This window comes from Marmota marmota, unplaced genomic scaffold, assembly GCF_001458135.2.
Source record: "Marmota marmota marmota unplaced genomic scaffold, marMar, whole genome shotgun sequence".
NCBI classification, from domain to species: Eukaryota; Metazoa; Chordata; class Mammalia; order Rodentia; family Sciuridae; genus Marmota; species Marmota marmota.
Genome location: NW_025999900.1, coordinates 7,703,706 through 7,717,955, shown reverse-complemented (window position 1 = coordinate 7,717,955; position 14,250 = coordinate 7,703,706).

The window sequence follows — 14,250 nt, the reverse complement described above, 5'->3', positions numbered from 1 at the left end:
TTGGGGGGTTCCTTCCTCTGTTACTGGGAAGTGCAATTTTGTGCAACTTTGAAGTGTAACTCTGGCCAGGTCACTTTGCCCAGTCATGTGGCAGGTCCCTCGTACCTATCAAGGCATGTTGTGCAGCCTCCTGGTGTCTGGAGGCCTTCATGGGCTGCTTGCCTTTGGGGAGCTGTTGCTCCCCTGTCCTTTTAGTGAGCACCTTAAGTGCTGTCTTTGGGAATGAGTTGACTGCCGTAGGTCTCCTTTCTCCAGTCATTTTGCCATCCAAAGCCATGGCTTTGAGTGGGGAGTGTCCTACTCCTTGTCTTCCAACTTCTTCACTGGTGGGGCTCCATCCCAAGGGCCCCTGTGAGCAGGGGCTTCTCTGGGGAGGAAGATGGTCATGGCTTCTCTGGTACCTAGCAGGAGTCTGGCCCAGAGTTTTCAGAGTAGTATGCCTTGATTTTTATTTTATTTCAGTGTTTAAGAAAAGCATCTATAATTCACACAGGGCTTCCAAGATGGGGTGCTCTCTACCACAGCTCCTCAGGAAGCCTCTTATCAGGCTCTGTTTAGCATGCTTACTTGTAGCAGGTACTCAATGCTAATTTGTTTACCTTCACACTGTAGGACATGTGATTCTCCCCATTTTCTGGTGGAAGAAAGTGAGGTGAGGAAGGTCGAGTAGTTTGCCCACTGTTTATAATGACTTTCTGCTAAGGGGAAAATGTTCATGTGGTTTAAAATTCATTGAAACTAATTTATAAATAATCTTCACTAAACTTCAGAACAATGTAAAGATGGACTCTAGTCCCTGTGAAGGTTTTTCCCTAGCCCAGGTGGCCCTGCTGAGGGCCAAGACCCCATTCTTGGTCCTCACAGAGGTGTGAGGAGGGGGCTTAAGGCGCTTTCTCCACCCTGGGTGGGGCCATCCTGCTCTCTTCGGGAAGATCCTGAGGGATCTTCCCATGGCCTCATCTTTGTCTAGGAGCATGTATCTGTAGGAAGTCAATATCGTGATGCAAGATCCAGTAAACAAGAATCACCGAGTTAAAATTGTTTTTTAGTTTTTATGAGCTTAAATGATTACAGACAATTTTAAACAGAACAATTTTAAACGAGAAGGAGACAGGTGAGCATCTGTCTTGCCTTCATCCATTTGGTAGTAGTATATTGACCCCCTGGGACCATTATCCAGCTTCAGTGTCACCACTTTATAGCCAGGCTTGTTCATTTATTTCATTTATACTACCAGCCAGCTGCCTCCTGCCTCCTGTATAGGTTTTTGTTTGTTTGTTTGTTTATTTGTTTGTTTTTTAATGTGCATGTGATGCTGGGGATGGAGCCCAGGGCCTCACACATGCTAGGTAAGTTCTGTATTACTGAGCTATGTCCCTATTCCTCTTCCCTACAGTTGAAGTAACTCCCATATATCAGATAGTGGTGCTTCATGTCAGCATTTCAGTATGTGTTTTTAAGAAATGGACTTGTTACATTTAGCTGCATTATCATTATTTCATCTAAAAATCAAGCATACCTCCTAAACAGCATCAAGATTCAGTTAGTGTTCACATTGCCAGAAAGCTTTGAACTCTTTGCTCTTCCACCCACTCAACGATAATAACAAACAGCCCTGAAACAAGAATTTCTCAGCACTGGATCACATCCTCACAGAACATATTTCTGAATTCGGGCAGAAACGCCCAGTTATTAAGTGTTCGAGGGCAAGGACCACTTGGTAAGCCTCGTCCCACTGTAGCTCTGCTCGGCCAGCGCCTTGTGCAGCGTGGGTGCGAGGTCAGTTGAGCTGAGTTTCATGTGAGCGTGAATGCACGCAAGGGTGGGGAGCAGCCACGCTGAGCTAATGCGGGCAGACTGGAGTACAGCCCCCTGCATCCTCCCACCCACAGACGCCTGGCTGCCAGGGGCTGTCCTTGGCTTTCCCGGCATCCAGTGTTCTACCTGCCAGCTGCCTGGGCCTCCTCTGGGACCTCCTTCTCGCTCTTGCTTGGGATACTTGACCATGCTCCAGTGGCTCCATGGAATCCCTCTTTGTGGGGCCTCTGGCCTCCTTGGTTTTGCCATTTGCTGCTTAACATATAACGAAAGTTGACGAGGTTGCTTTTTTGTGGGAGGGCTCACATTCATCCACAGTGTGCTGAGGGCTTTTGTTCATCTGTCCTCACATCCATCCCAGGAGATTGGTACCGTGGTTACTGTCATTCACAGAGGAGACTGAGGGAGGGTAGGTAGGTCCCTTGTCTGCCCAGAAAGTGGCAGTGCCAGGATTGAGTGTGGTCAGCCTGGACTTGGAGTTCATTGCAACATATCAATTCCCAAATGTTAAGACTCATTTAAGAAACTGCTAGGCAACTTGGCCTGGGACCAGGCCTTTTTTCCTTTTGAGAGCAAATCTTGACAAGTTGAGATCTGCAGTCACCCTGTGTGTTTCCTGCTTCGTACGTGTCTCCCAGAACCAACAGACATAGCATAACCTTCACACACCCTTCTTAGGAGATTAGCTCAGTAGAATTGAATACATTTTAGGTCATTTAGCCTCTAATTTCCTGATTTGTCTTTTTTCATGGTTAAATAATACTTTGAGTTAAGGATTATAAAACTGACAGGTTTAAAAGTTGGTAGGAATGGGAAGAAACTGGATTGAGTATATAAGGCCACAAAATAGATCTTATCCCTTCTGCATTTTTTTTTTTTATCACATCTCTCAGTTTTTGATAGAGGAAAAACATGTCTTTCAGAATGTATAGACTCAGGGTCAACTACTTAAGCATTCTTGGAGGGAGGGGAATTGCCTTGACCCTGTTTTCTTTGTCCCAGTTGATCACAGTTTACCCCGTATGGCTTCCCCTCAGCTAAATTTTGGAGGAGCAGTTTTAGGTGGCTTTGTGAGCCCCCTGCCCATTTGGAGGCTGCATTGCCTACTGAAGACTCTGGGCTACACCAAATGCTCACAGTTTACTTCCTTTGCTTCTAGGTGGTGCCTTGGTTTGCTTCAACTTTCTCCTAGTTCCTCCTGCTACCTTAGGGAAGTGGAAGAGTAGGCAGAGGTGGGTTTGTTAAATACGGAAACTGGAAAAACCCAAGCAGACGCAGAGGAGAGGCACCCACAGGCCCACAAATGAGAGGCAGCAGAGGTGGATTAAGGCCCAGCCACGAGAGTGAGTGGACTGGTATCTTCTCAAAGTCTTTATGGGGTCTGTGTACACAAGGCCTTGAGGGTGAATTCCAGAGCTGTTTGCCAATTATGCAAGGAGAAAGCTGGGGCTACCTGCAGACTCCCTGAGGAATGCTTGGAAATTCATTTAAATCCTGTAAGTTTTTTCCAAGGGTTGCAGTTGCTGGGATTTCCCTGGCTTTGCCTGGGAGTGGTGTGCCAGTCTTCCACACACCCTGGCTTTTCTAGGTATGTTGTGACTATGGTGAGGTAGTGCTCATGCACACAGAGGTGGCTGGGATAGGCCTTTCCATGGCAGATGCAAAGCTGGTGACACAGCCACACCTCTTCCATTACTTCTGCACAGGGCTCTGCCTAGATTCTCTGCGGGCAACCATGATGAAAACGCCACAGTCTGGGGGTGAACTGGACTGGCTTGGGGCCTTGCCCCTGCAAAAGATTAATGGTGGGGATGAATTGGGAGGATTACAGGAAAAAGGCAAGAAGGGGAGCCTGCTTTTCTAAGACTGTCCTTGCTCAGTGTTGGAAGAATCTGAAATCCACAGAATGCCTTAAGACTCAGTTGTAGGCATCTAGAACATGGCGGCATATCGGGTTAAAGATCACAGCAGTTGTTTCAAATTCACTGCTGCCTTCTCTCCTGGGTTTCTATAATTTTTTTTTCTGGTGGTGTTTTATTCTTGTCTATTTTGGAATATTTATAACTGCCTCTGCCTTTCTCTTCCTCCCCACATCACTCTGCTTTCTTAGTATAATTTTTCTTTTCTTTTGGCCTGCCTTACTTTACATCTGGATTCCTAGATGATGATTTATTTTGTCTGTTTCTTGAATTTCTCTCCCGTTTCTTAGGAGTTTTTCGTTGTTCTTGTTTTTCCTGCTTCAGCTTCAGTTCTTTCCCCACAGCTTCTCTGGGGCCACACGGCTTTTATTCTTGCTCATCTGTTTAAGTGGTGCTGGCAGGGAGGAGGCCACAGCCGGCAGGCAGGGCCCTGGGTGCCTAAAGACGCTCCTCCCAGCCCTGGTGCCCTGGAAGAGGAGCTCCTTCTGGGAGGTGCTGGGGACAGTGCTGCTCTCCCCTGTGAGGGTTGATGCTGCCTGCCAGGCCTGGGCTGGGGGCTAAGGCAGATGGTATATCCTCCTCAGTGTGTGGGCCTGGACCCCATTGCTAGGGGAGGCAATGGAATCCAGCCTCTGGGTGGATGGGTAGCGGGTGATCCGGGCTCCATGCAGAAAGGTGGGAGATCAGAGGAGGTGCAACATTGTGAGTGTGTCACTTGCAAAACTCTGTGCTGAGGGAGGGAGAACTCATAGCATTGGAGTCTTCCTCGTGGGGAGTTTGAGTATCCTTAGATCCTCTCTCAGGGTTTGAAGTTGGCCTGGCATCTAGATCTGTTTGCTGGGGACACAGAGGCAGTTTTCCGGTAGAAGGTTCTTCTTCCTTCCCAGTGTGTCCACCTTGGCCAGTGGGCATTTGAGGGCATAGAGGGAGTGCTAGAAGAAGCTGATAATTGTGGGGTGTCTTCAACACATCCCACCTGTGGGAGGCCTGGGGGACAGCCTGGAGTCAGGTGGCACTTCTTGATAGTGTAGTAGCAGAGAAATCCTAGAAGTTGTAACCACACCCTTCCTTGTCTGGAGTGGTGGGGGAGTGGCCTGGGCCCTGCTCCCCAGCTGTCCGAAGCAAATTGACTGAGTCCATCTGGCTGTCCCCAGCACAGGCTTGCTTCCCATCCTGGTGTCAGGGCTGTTGGGCCCTGGTTGAGTCAGCAGGCCCAGCTAAAGAGGCAGCTAGATCGAGGCTCTGCCTGGGCATACCTGGAGCTGAGTTGCATTGGGGCTGGGGGGCCCAAGAGCACCTGGTGGACATCTGTGGATTCTCTTGCCTTCCCAGGCTCTGTGGTGATGGTGGCCATGGACTTCTCTGATAAGTGCCAGCAAGGGCCCAGGCCATCTCTGCAGGCACATTGTGCTCTCTTTCTGGATCCCATCAGTTCTTCATCATCATCCATGTATAATGTTCTCTGCCACTTTACAAAGTGCTACTGATTAAAAGGCTTGAGGTGCCAGGCCTGGTGGCACATGCTTGTAATCCCAGGATGCTGAGGCAGGAGTATGGCAAGTTCAAGGCCAGCCTCAGCAACTTAGTGAGACCCTGTCTCAGAATAAAAAATAAAAAGTGCTGGGGATATAGCTCAGTGGTAGAGCGCCCTTGGGTTCAATCCCTAGTACCAATAAAATAATAAAATAAAAGGCTTGAGAGATATCTTGGCTTATATTTGTTTACTTTTTTTTTTTTTAAGTCTTCAGCTTTGGAGTCCAACTCTTAGGATTCAAAATCCTTTAAGATCCTAAAACCATAAGCCTCAGAGGTCCCCAGGCCCTTGTTTTTAGGCCCTTATCTCTGATTCAAGGCAGAGCCTCCTTCCCTAAATCTATATCAAATATATAGAATATAGATTCAATAGAGGAATGACTAGGGATCAGCGGATGAGTTTTCTTCTCAGTTATTCTCCTCTGGCAGGAGGGCTGGGGCCTGGACCCAGCCTCTTTGGGAATGCAGATGGGGATTAGGATCCCAGCAGCCTCTTGCCATCCTGCCTGAGGGCCCACCCCTAGCCAAGACCAAAGTGCAGGCTCTGTAAATCTGTCTGTGTCAATGTCTGTGCCTCCATGTTCCTGCTACCTCCCCCCATCCCCGCTTTGCCTCTTCCCACGCACCACGTTGTATAAATATTTACACCCCCGGGCTGGCAGGAATCTTTCTCCAGCTGCTTCCCAGTCTCTACAAGGGCTTGTTCTCTCACCAGCAGCTGCACCAGATCTGGTTGCCTTTGGTCAGACAAGGCCAGGCCCTGGTTTGGGGGCCCACAGTCCCTCCCAGGGTGGAGGATACAGTTGGTGGGAGAAACTCAGCAGTACAGAGGTCAGAGGGCCACAGCAAGGGCCCAGCCTTTCTGCCTTCTGGCTGTCCACAGGGGGATTCTAGGGAGCTGTGGATTCCTGCTGTGGCTGGGGACTTTCCTTCTTCCCAGGGTGGGGCTCTGGGGTCTGCTGCATCTGGCCTTGCTAGAGAGCAGTGGAGAATGTTCCAGAGCAAACTGACTGATGCCAGGACAAAAGTCCTAACTGGAATTCACTTGTAAGCAACTCCTAGTTTACTAGTGTGCCATATCTTCCATCTGCCCTCACGACCCCTCCTCAGTTTAGGGCAAGAACCCTCTGAAACTGGGCTGATAGCTCAGTGGTGGAATTCTTGCCTAGCTGTGCCAGGCCCTGGGCTCAGTCCCGAGTACCACAAACAACAAACAAAAACCATGGAGGATCTCCATATTGGGCCTCTCCCTGCTTCCCTTGTTGGTTTCCCCTGCTTTCGCCTTGCGGGGGGCCTGGGGAAGGATTTGGAGAGGGCAGATGCTCCCTCTCCAGTCTTCCTTGGTGACTCAGTGAGCAGGAGTTTGCCATGGAATCAACCTGACATTTGAGCTCCCTTGGGCCAGGTGCTGGGCAAAGTATACTGGCTCATTCTCACGGTTATTCAAGCCTTGAGCCCAGCAGATTTCTGAGTTTCTTTGTACATGTCTCTTCTTTGTGCGTCAAATCTTTGCAACAAGCTCATGGATTCAGAGCCCTTTCTTCCTCTGGCCCTTCTGAATACAGCCAGAAACTGAGAGCCAGTCAGGGACTGGACATTGATTTCGGCTCCTCCCCTCCTGGCACCTCAGTTTGCCCATGTCAGTAGGAGGTACTTAACCTGTGCTCCATAAAGCATTCCAAATTCAGCCCAAGCCAAGTTTTAAAAAAGAACCATGGCAATTTCATTTCAAAATCTTTTTCTAGTTATGGAAGAGAGTGATGTGACAGAAGAGATTGGCCAGGTGTCAGGTACTAAGAAGAATGCATGTTCAATGCTTTGGGGAGGCTGAGGATCAAAAGGCCTCTCATAACCAACAAACCCTAAAATTCAAGTATGATGTCACTGGGGGTGGAGGCATGGGATTGGATAGGGGGCTTTTTTGGGGGGTTGGGGCCAAAAGCTTTAGTCTCCCTATAACCACATTTATACTGGAGGGAAAGCAAACAGATTTAATCTCTCCTCTGAGATCCTTTCTGGGAGTGGGAGAAAAGCTTATGCCAATGCATTGGGGTGTGACTGCAGAGAAAGGCCTGGCAGAGTGCTTGGTATTTAGTGGATGCAGCATGAGGACAATCCATCCTCCCACTGTCCCAAGGTGAGGTAGGAGAGGAGGGGACTGGCTTTGACAGGCCTACTGGGGAATGTTTTGGGAGAAAGGTGGCAAACCACAGTGCAGAAGCTGCAAAGTATTTCTGTTGCTTATCTACCTCCCCAGCCCCCAAAGTAAAACAAAACCCAAATAAAAGCTGGACCTGACATATTAATACTACAGGGCTGCTGCGCCATCCCCTTCCCCCTTCTGTTTCTATAACTGGCTGAAATAAATTTGGCGAAACAATCCCACCCATCTGAGGGCCCAAGACTGCAAAGCAGTGAGATTCTTTATCCAGAAAGCCCCTGTTTTTCAGAGCGGAGAGCTTATTGTTGAAATTCTCTTTGAGAATGGAATGCTCTCCATCTAAAATAATTATTTCACTTCAGTCATCTATACCTTATAGATAAATACTTCAACATAGTCAGATTTGCTAGAAAGTTGATCTATAAATGCTCTCCAGTTTAAAAGTCAGCTCTGTTGGGCCAATGCCTAGTTGTATCTTTTAGGATATTTGTGGTAAAATTTATTTTTTGTGATATCTCTGCATATTCAGTCAAGTTCCCTCTTGTCTTTCATACATGACAATGGTTGTGTCTGGTGAAGTTCACAAAGTAGATAAGTACTAAGTCTTCATTCCCCCTCCACCTGTGAGTACTTCCTGAGGGCCTACTATGTGCTGGGCACTACGCCAGGCACTAGGAGCTGAATTAAGGGCAGAGAGAATCCACTTTTGTGAAGTATACAACTTGGTAGATGGGAGATGTTAAAAAGTTAAATGACTACAAATATCTGGCAGTGAGCATCATGCTTAATAGTGAAATACTGAATGCTGTCCCCCTAAGATTGGGAACAAAGTAAGGACATCTACTCTCATTATACCTATTGAACATCAATAATGCATAAGTTTGGAAAGGGCCAGGAACTGTGGCACACACCTATAATCCCAGCTCAGGAGGTTGAGGCAGGAAGATTACAAGTTCAAGGCCAGCCCAAGTAACTTAGTGAGACCCTGCCTCAAAATCAAATAAAACTTTTTACATAGCTCAGTGGTGAGCACTTTTGAGCATGTGAAATTCCTGGGTTTAGTCCCTACTACCACAAGGAAGAAAAAAATAAAATTAAAAAGAAAGAGATTAATTATTTGTGGACAACATGCTTGCTAATGTTAAAAACAAAACCAAACACTGCCAAGGAATGTACAAAAAAGCCCCTCACACAATGAAAGTGTCTTTTCTAAGATTACAGGAGGCAAACCACAAAAACCAATTATATTTCTATAAATTAATAATGAATAATTAGAAACCAAGATTTTTAAGAAATTACAGCAGTTTCAAAACTAGGAAATATTAGGTCTAAAGCTGGCAAAACGTATAGGCTGCATATACTAAAAGCTATAAAATACTGACTAAAGAAATCAAAGATGAGGGGCTGGGGATGTGGCTTAAGCGGTAGCGCGCTCGCCTGGCATGCGTGCAGCCCGGATTCGATCCTCAGCACCACATACAAACAAAGATGTTCAGTGGTACAGTATGTGCTTAGCATGGAAAGGCCCTGTGTTCAATCTCTAGAATGTCCCCCTCCACAAATAATTATAAATAATAGAAATACCACGTTCATGGAATAGAAGACCAACATAAAAAAATATCATTTCTGGGCTGGGGATGTGGCTCAAGGGGTAGCGCACACTCGCCTGGCATGTGTGCAGCCCGGGTTCGATCCTCAGCACCACATACAAACAAAGATGTTGTGTCCGCCGAAAACTAAAAAATAAATATTAAAAAAAAAAATTCTCTCTCTCTCTCCCTCTCTCTCTTTCTCTCACTCTCTCTTTAAAAAAATATCATTTCTCCTTTGATTTAATGCATTTCTAATAAAAATCTCAGTAAGTTTTATTTAACAGTGCTGGTAATCAAACCCAAGATCTTGAGCATAGTAGACAAGCACTCTACCACTGAACTACGTTCCCAGTTCCCGTAATTTTTTTTTATAGATATAGACAAACTGATTCTGAAATTTATATAAAAAGGTAAAATAACTAGAATAGCCAAACCAATTTCAAATAATAAGAAAAAAGTTGGAGGAATTGCACCACCTGATTTTAAGACTAAAACTATAGTAATCGTCAGTGTGGTGTAGATAAAGGGCTAGTCACATGGATCAATGGAGCAGAATAAAGAGATCCATACAAATATGGTCTTTTAATTTTTAGAAAAGTATAAAGACCATTTAATGAGAAATGATAGTCTTTTCAACAAATAGTGCTAAGATTGGACATCCATAGACAGACAAATGAACCTCAACATAAATCTCAGATCTTATATAAAAGCTAGTTATGTAAAACATAAACTATTAGAGGAGTATCCCAGGAAGATGGTAGAGTATAACCTACTTTTAGGGTAGACTGCGAGGTGGATGGATATAAAACACCAGAAATCTATCTCCCTTCCCAGGTAACAATTGCACAGGCAGATTCTCTCAGTGTTCTGGAACTCTGGAGCCAATTGAAGTCTTGAAACTTCCAGAAAAAGGGTTGGACATAAATTGTGGTTAATTTTGGTCCATTTCAGCTCTTAGCACAGTAGTAGCCACAGTCCTCCAACCCTAGTCCCATGGCCGGCAGCTGTGCCCAGTTTCTGGAGCAGCCTGAACACAGCTTGTGGGAGCCAGAGTGGGAAAAAATGATCCTGTTCTCCAAATATCATGGATCTGTGCTTTGATTACTTATTCTAATCACAGGGGTGCAGATGATAGTCATTGTGGTACCTCCCCCATTGTTGTAAACACTTCCCTCTCCATAACTCTTTCTTGCCTCCACTTTTTTTCTTCCCATGTCTTGTTAGGAGCCAGTCATCGTAAGGACTAGGACATAAGAAAACAATTGCATATGCAAAGGAAATTAGAAAGTGCCTGTACATGCCCAGGGAAAGGCACAGGCCAACGAAAACAACAACAAAAATCTCTCTCTCTCACACACACACACACACACACACACACACAGGAGAAATGCATGTATATAGACTTCAGGCTGATCCTTGGCACACTGAGAGCCTACAATAAAAATCATAACAAAAAAAAAAATCCATCCTTAGTGAAGGGGGGTGGATCTAATTTCCAGAGTTACCTATTATTAGGTTAAAATGTATAGTTTCCATAAAGTAATAAAAACAACCCAAAATAATACAAACAAACAGGAAAACATGGTGCATTAAAAATTTAACAGGAAGGCTGGGGTTGTGGCTCAGAGGCAGAGTGCTCTCCTAGCGTGTGTGAGGCACTGGGTTTGATCCTTAGCACCATATAAAAATAAAATAAAGGTATAGAATCTACCTATAACTAAAAAGTAATATTTAAAAAAAATTAACAGGAACTATCCCTGAAAAAGATCTGGACAAAAGACTTTAAAGATGTTTAGGGAATAGCCATTTCAGTGGCTCATGCCTGTAAATCCAGTGACTCAGGAGGCTAGGCCAGGAGAATAGCAAGTTTGAGGCCCACCTCAGCAACTTAGCAAGGCACTAAGCAACAAAGCAAGACCCTGTCTCAAAATAAAAAAATGAAAATGGCTGGGGATGTAGCTGAGTAGTAGAGTACCCCTGGGTTCAACCCCTAGTAACAACAACAACAACAACAAAAGATGTTCAAAGAGGGGATGTAGCTCAGTGGTAGAGTACTTGCCTAGCTGTGTGAGGTCCTGGTTTGATTGATTCCCAGCACCCAGGGAGGGGGGAGTCGAAGGATTAAAGGAGGAAGATGTGGATTAAGTCAATAAAATTATATACAAACAAAACAGAAATATCATTTTTTACCCTATTTTTATGGGTGTATTACAGTTGTACATAATGGTGGAATTCATTGTTACATAGTCATTCATGCACATAATATAAAAATATAATTTGGCCAGTATCATTTTCCAGTATTTCCCCTTTCCTGTCCCCTCCTCCCTCCCCCTGGTCCCTTTCCTCTACTGATCTCCCTTTGATTTTCATGAGATGCCCCACCCATGACCTTTCTTCCCCCCTTTTTCCTCTCTAGTTTCCACATATGAAAGAAAACATGTGACCCTTGACTTTCTGAGTTTGGCCTATTTTGCTTAACATAATGTTCTCCAGTTCCATCCATTTTCCTGTAAATGACATAATTTCATTCTTCTTTATGGCTGAATAAAACCCCATTGTGTGTGTGTGTGTGTGTGTGTGTGTGTATTTTCTTTATTCATTCATCCATTTATGGACACCTAGACTGGTTCCATAGTTTGACTATTGTGAATTTTGCTGCTATAAACATGGGTATGCATGTGTTGCTATAATATGCTGACTTGAATACTTTAGGATAAATAGTGAGGAATGGTATAGCTGAATCATATCGTGGTTCTATTCCTAGTCTTTTGGGGAACCTCAAACTGATTTCCATAGTGCTTGTGTTAATTTACAACCCCATCAATGGTGTAAGAGCACTCCCTTTTCACCATATTCTTTCTAGCATTTATTGTTTGTATTCTTTTGTAAAAAAAAAAAAATTTAGTTATAGATGGACACAATACCTTTATTTTATTTATTTATATATGGTACTGAGGATTGAACCCAGTGCCTCACACATGCAAGGCAAGTGCTCTACCACTGAGCCACAAACCCAGCCCCTGTATTTCTTTCTTTTTGAGAATTTAGTTCATGTCTGTTTAGTTCATTTGCCCATTTATTAACTGGGTTATTTATTAAAACAGATGTCAATATCAATAAAGAGATGGAAAAATCTAAAAAGAAAGAAAAAATTCCAGAGCTGAAAAGTACACTGACTGAAATAAAAAATTCACTGGAGATATTCAAAGACAGTTTTGAGGAGACAGAAGAAAAAATCAATAAACTTGAAGATTGGACAGTGGAAATCATCAAGTCTAAGGAACAGAAAGAAAATAAACTGAAGAAAGCAAAGTCTAAGGGGCCCATGGGACACCATGAAGCAAACCAAGACACACATTTTGGGAATTTCAAAAGGAGAATAGAGAAGGAGAAGGAAAGGGGTGGAAAGAATATTTGGAGAAATAATAGATGAAAAGTTCCCAAATTTGATGAAAGACATCCAAAGTGCTCAACAATCTCCAAGTAAAATGAACTTAGAGACTCACTGAGGCACATTATAATCAAACTCAAAACCCAATACAAAAAAGAGAATCTTGAAAATAGCAAGAGAAAAGTGACTCACATTTAAGGGATCCTTAATGACATTATAAGTAGGTTTCTTATCAGACACTTTGCAGATCAGAGGCAGTGGGCCAATATGTTCAAAATGTTAAAAGGAAAAAAAAATCTCATCAGACAAAAATCCTTTAGTGGGCAAACTTCCTTTAAAAGAGAGGGAGAAAGAGAGAAAGAGAAATAAGACACTTTTGAACAGACAGGAGCTGCGGGAGTTCATTACCACTAAACCTGCAAAAAATGCTCAAGGGGCTAGCAGTCTTAGATATGCAGGAGGCTGAGACAGGAGGATCCCTTGAGCCCAGGAATTTGAGGCCAACCTGAACAGAATAGCAAGACCCTGTTTAAAAAAAAATTTTTTTCAAGTGTATCCTTCAAAGTGGAATAAAGGATACCAGATAGCAACTTGAAGTCATACAAATAAATGAAGATCTCATAAAGGCAAATAGGTGGGAAATAATAAAAGTTAGTATCATTGTAACAATTTATAGCTCCATTTTTTTCCTACTTTTTTTTTTTTTTTTTTTTGTGGGGAAGCTACTAGCGATCAAACCCAGGGCCTCATACATACTAAGCATGCACTATACCACTACACTATATCCACAGTCTGCTTTCTATATGATGTAGGAGATTAATTTTAAAATAATTATTAATCATTTGTTTTCTACATAATTTAAGAGTATAACATTTAAAAGAATTATTAGAGCCAGGCAGGTTATGCACACTTGTAATTTGAGCTACTTGGGAGTCTGTGGAGGAGGGTCACAAAGCCAGTGCCGCAGTCTGGCTGGGCACAAAATAACCGAGCCGCCACGAGGCACTTGTAGCTTCAAACACGAACTCCTTTATTGCGAACTCCACCAGAACACCGCAAGAACTCAACGGGCACTCAACGTAGCAGGCCGAGGCAGCAGGAGCCGCCCTATTGCCGGACAGCAGGAGTCCATATACAACTGAATACACAGCCTGCCCCAATCCAGCATCATCCAGTTACAGCAATTATACACAGCTTAACTTAATTATCATCATCTTAATGGCTTGCTGGCATCACCTCTCAACCACTCCTTCTGGCAATGCCAGGCGCCATCCCGACTCAGCTGTGGCTCTCAACAAATTGAGCCAGGCAGGTTATGCACACTTGTAATCTGAGCTACTTGGGAGTCTGTGGAGGAGGATCACAAGGCCAGCCTGGGTGATTTAGTGAGATCCTGCCTCAAAATAAAAAGATCTGGGGATGTAGCTCAGTGTTAGAGCTCCAAAGCATTAAGCAACTCAGTGAGACCCTGTTTCCAAATAAAATACAAAGTGGAGCTGGGGATGTGGCTCAGTGGTCAANATAAACAAAAAATGAACTGACAGAATGGATTTAAAAATCATGATCCAATTATATACTATTCACTCACTTCAGATCCAAAGGCACAAACAGACTGAAAGTGAATGGACAGAAAAAGATATTCCTGGGGCTAGGGGTATAACTCAGTGGTCGAGTTTGTGCTTAGCATGCACAAAGCTTGGAGTTCCATCCCCAGCATGTACGTGTACACACACACACACACACACACACACACACTGCAAATGCTAAGAGCAGATGATATAGTTTTAATTTTTTATTTTTAATTTTTGGCAATAGGGATTAAACCCAGGTGAGTCC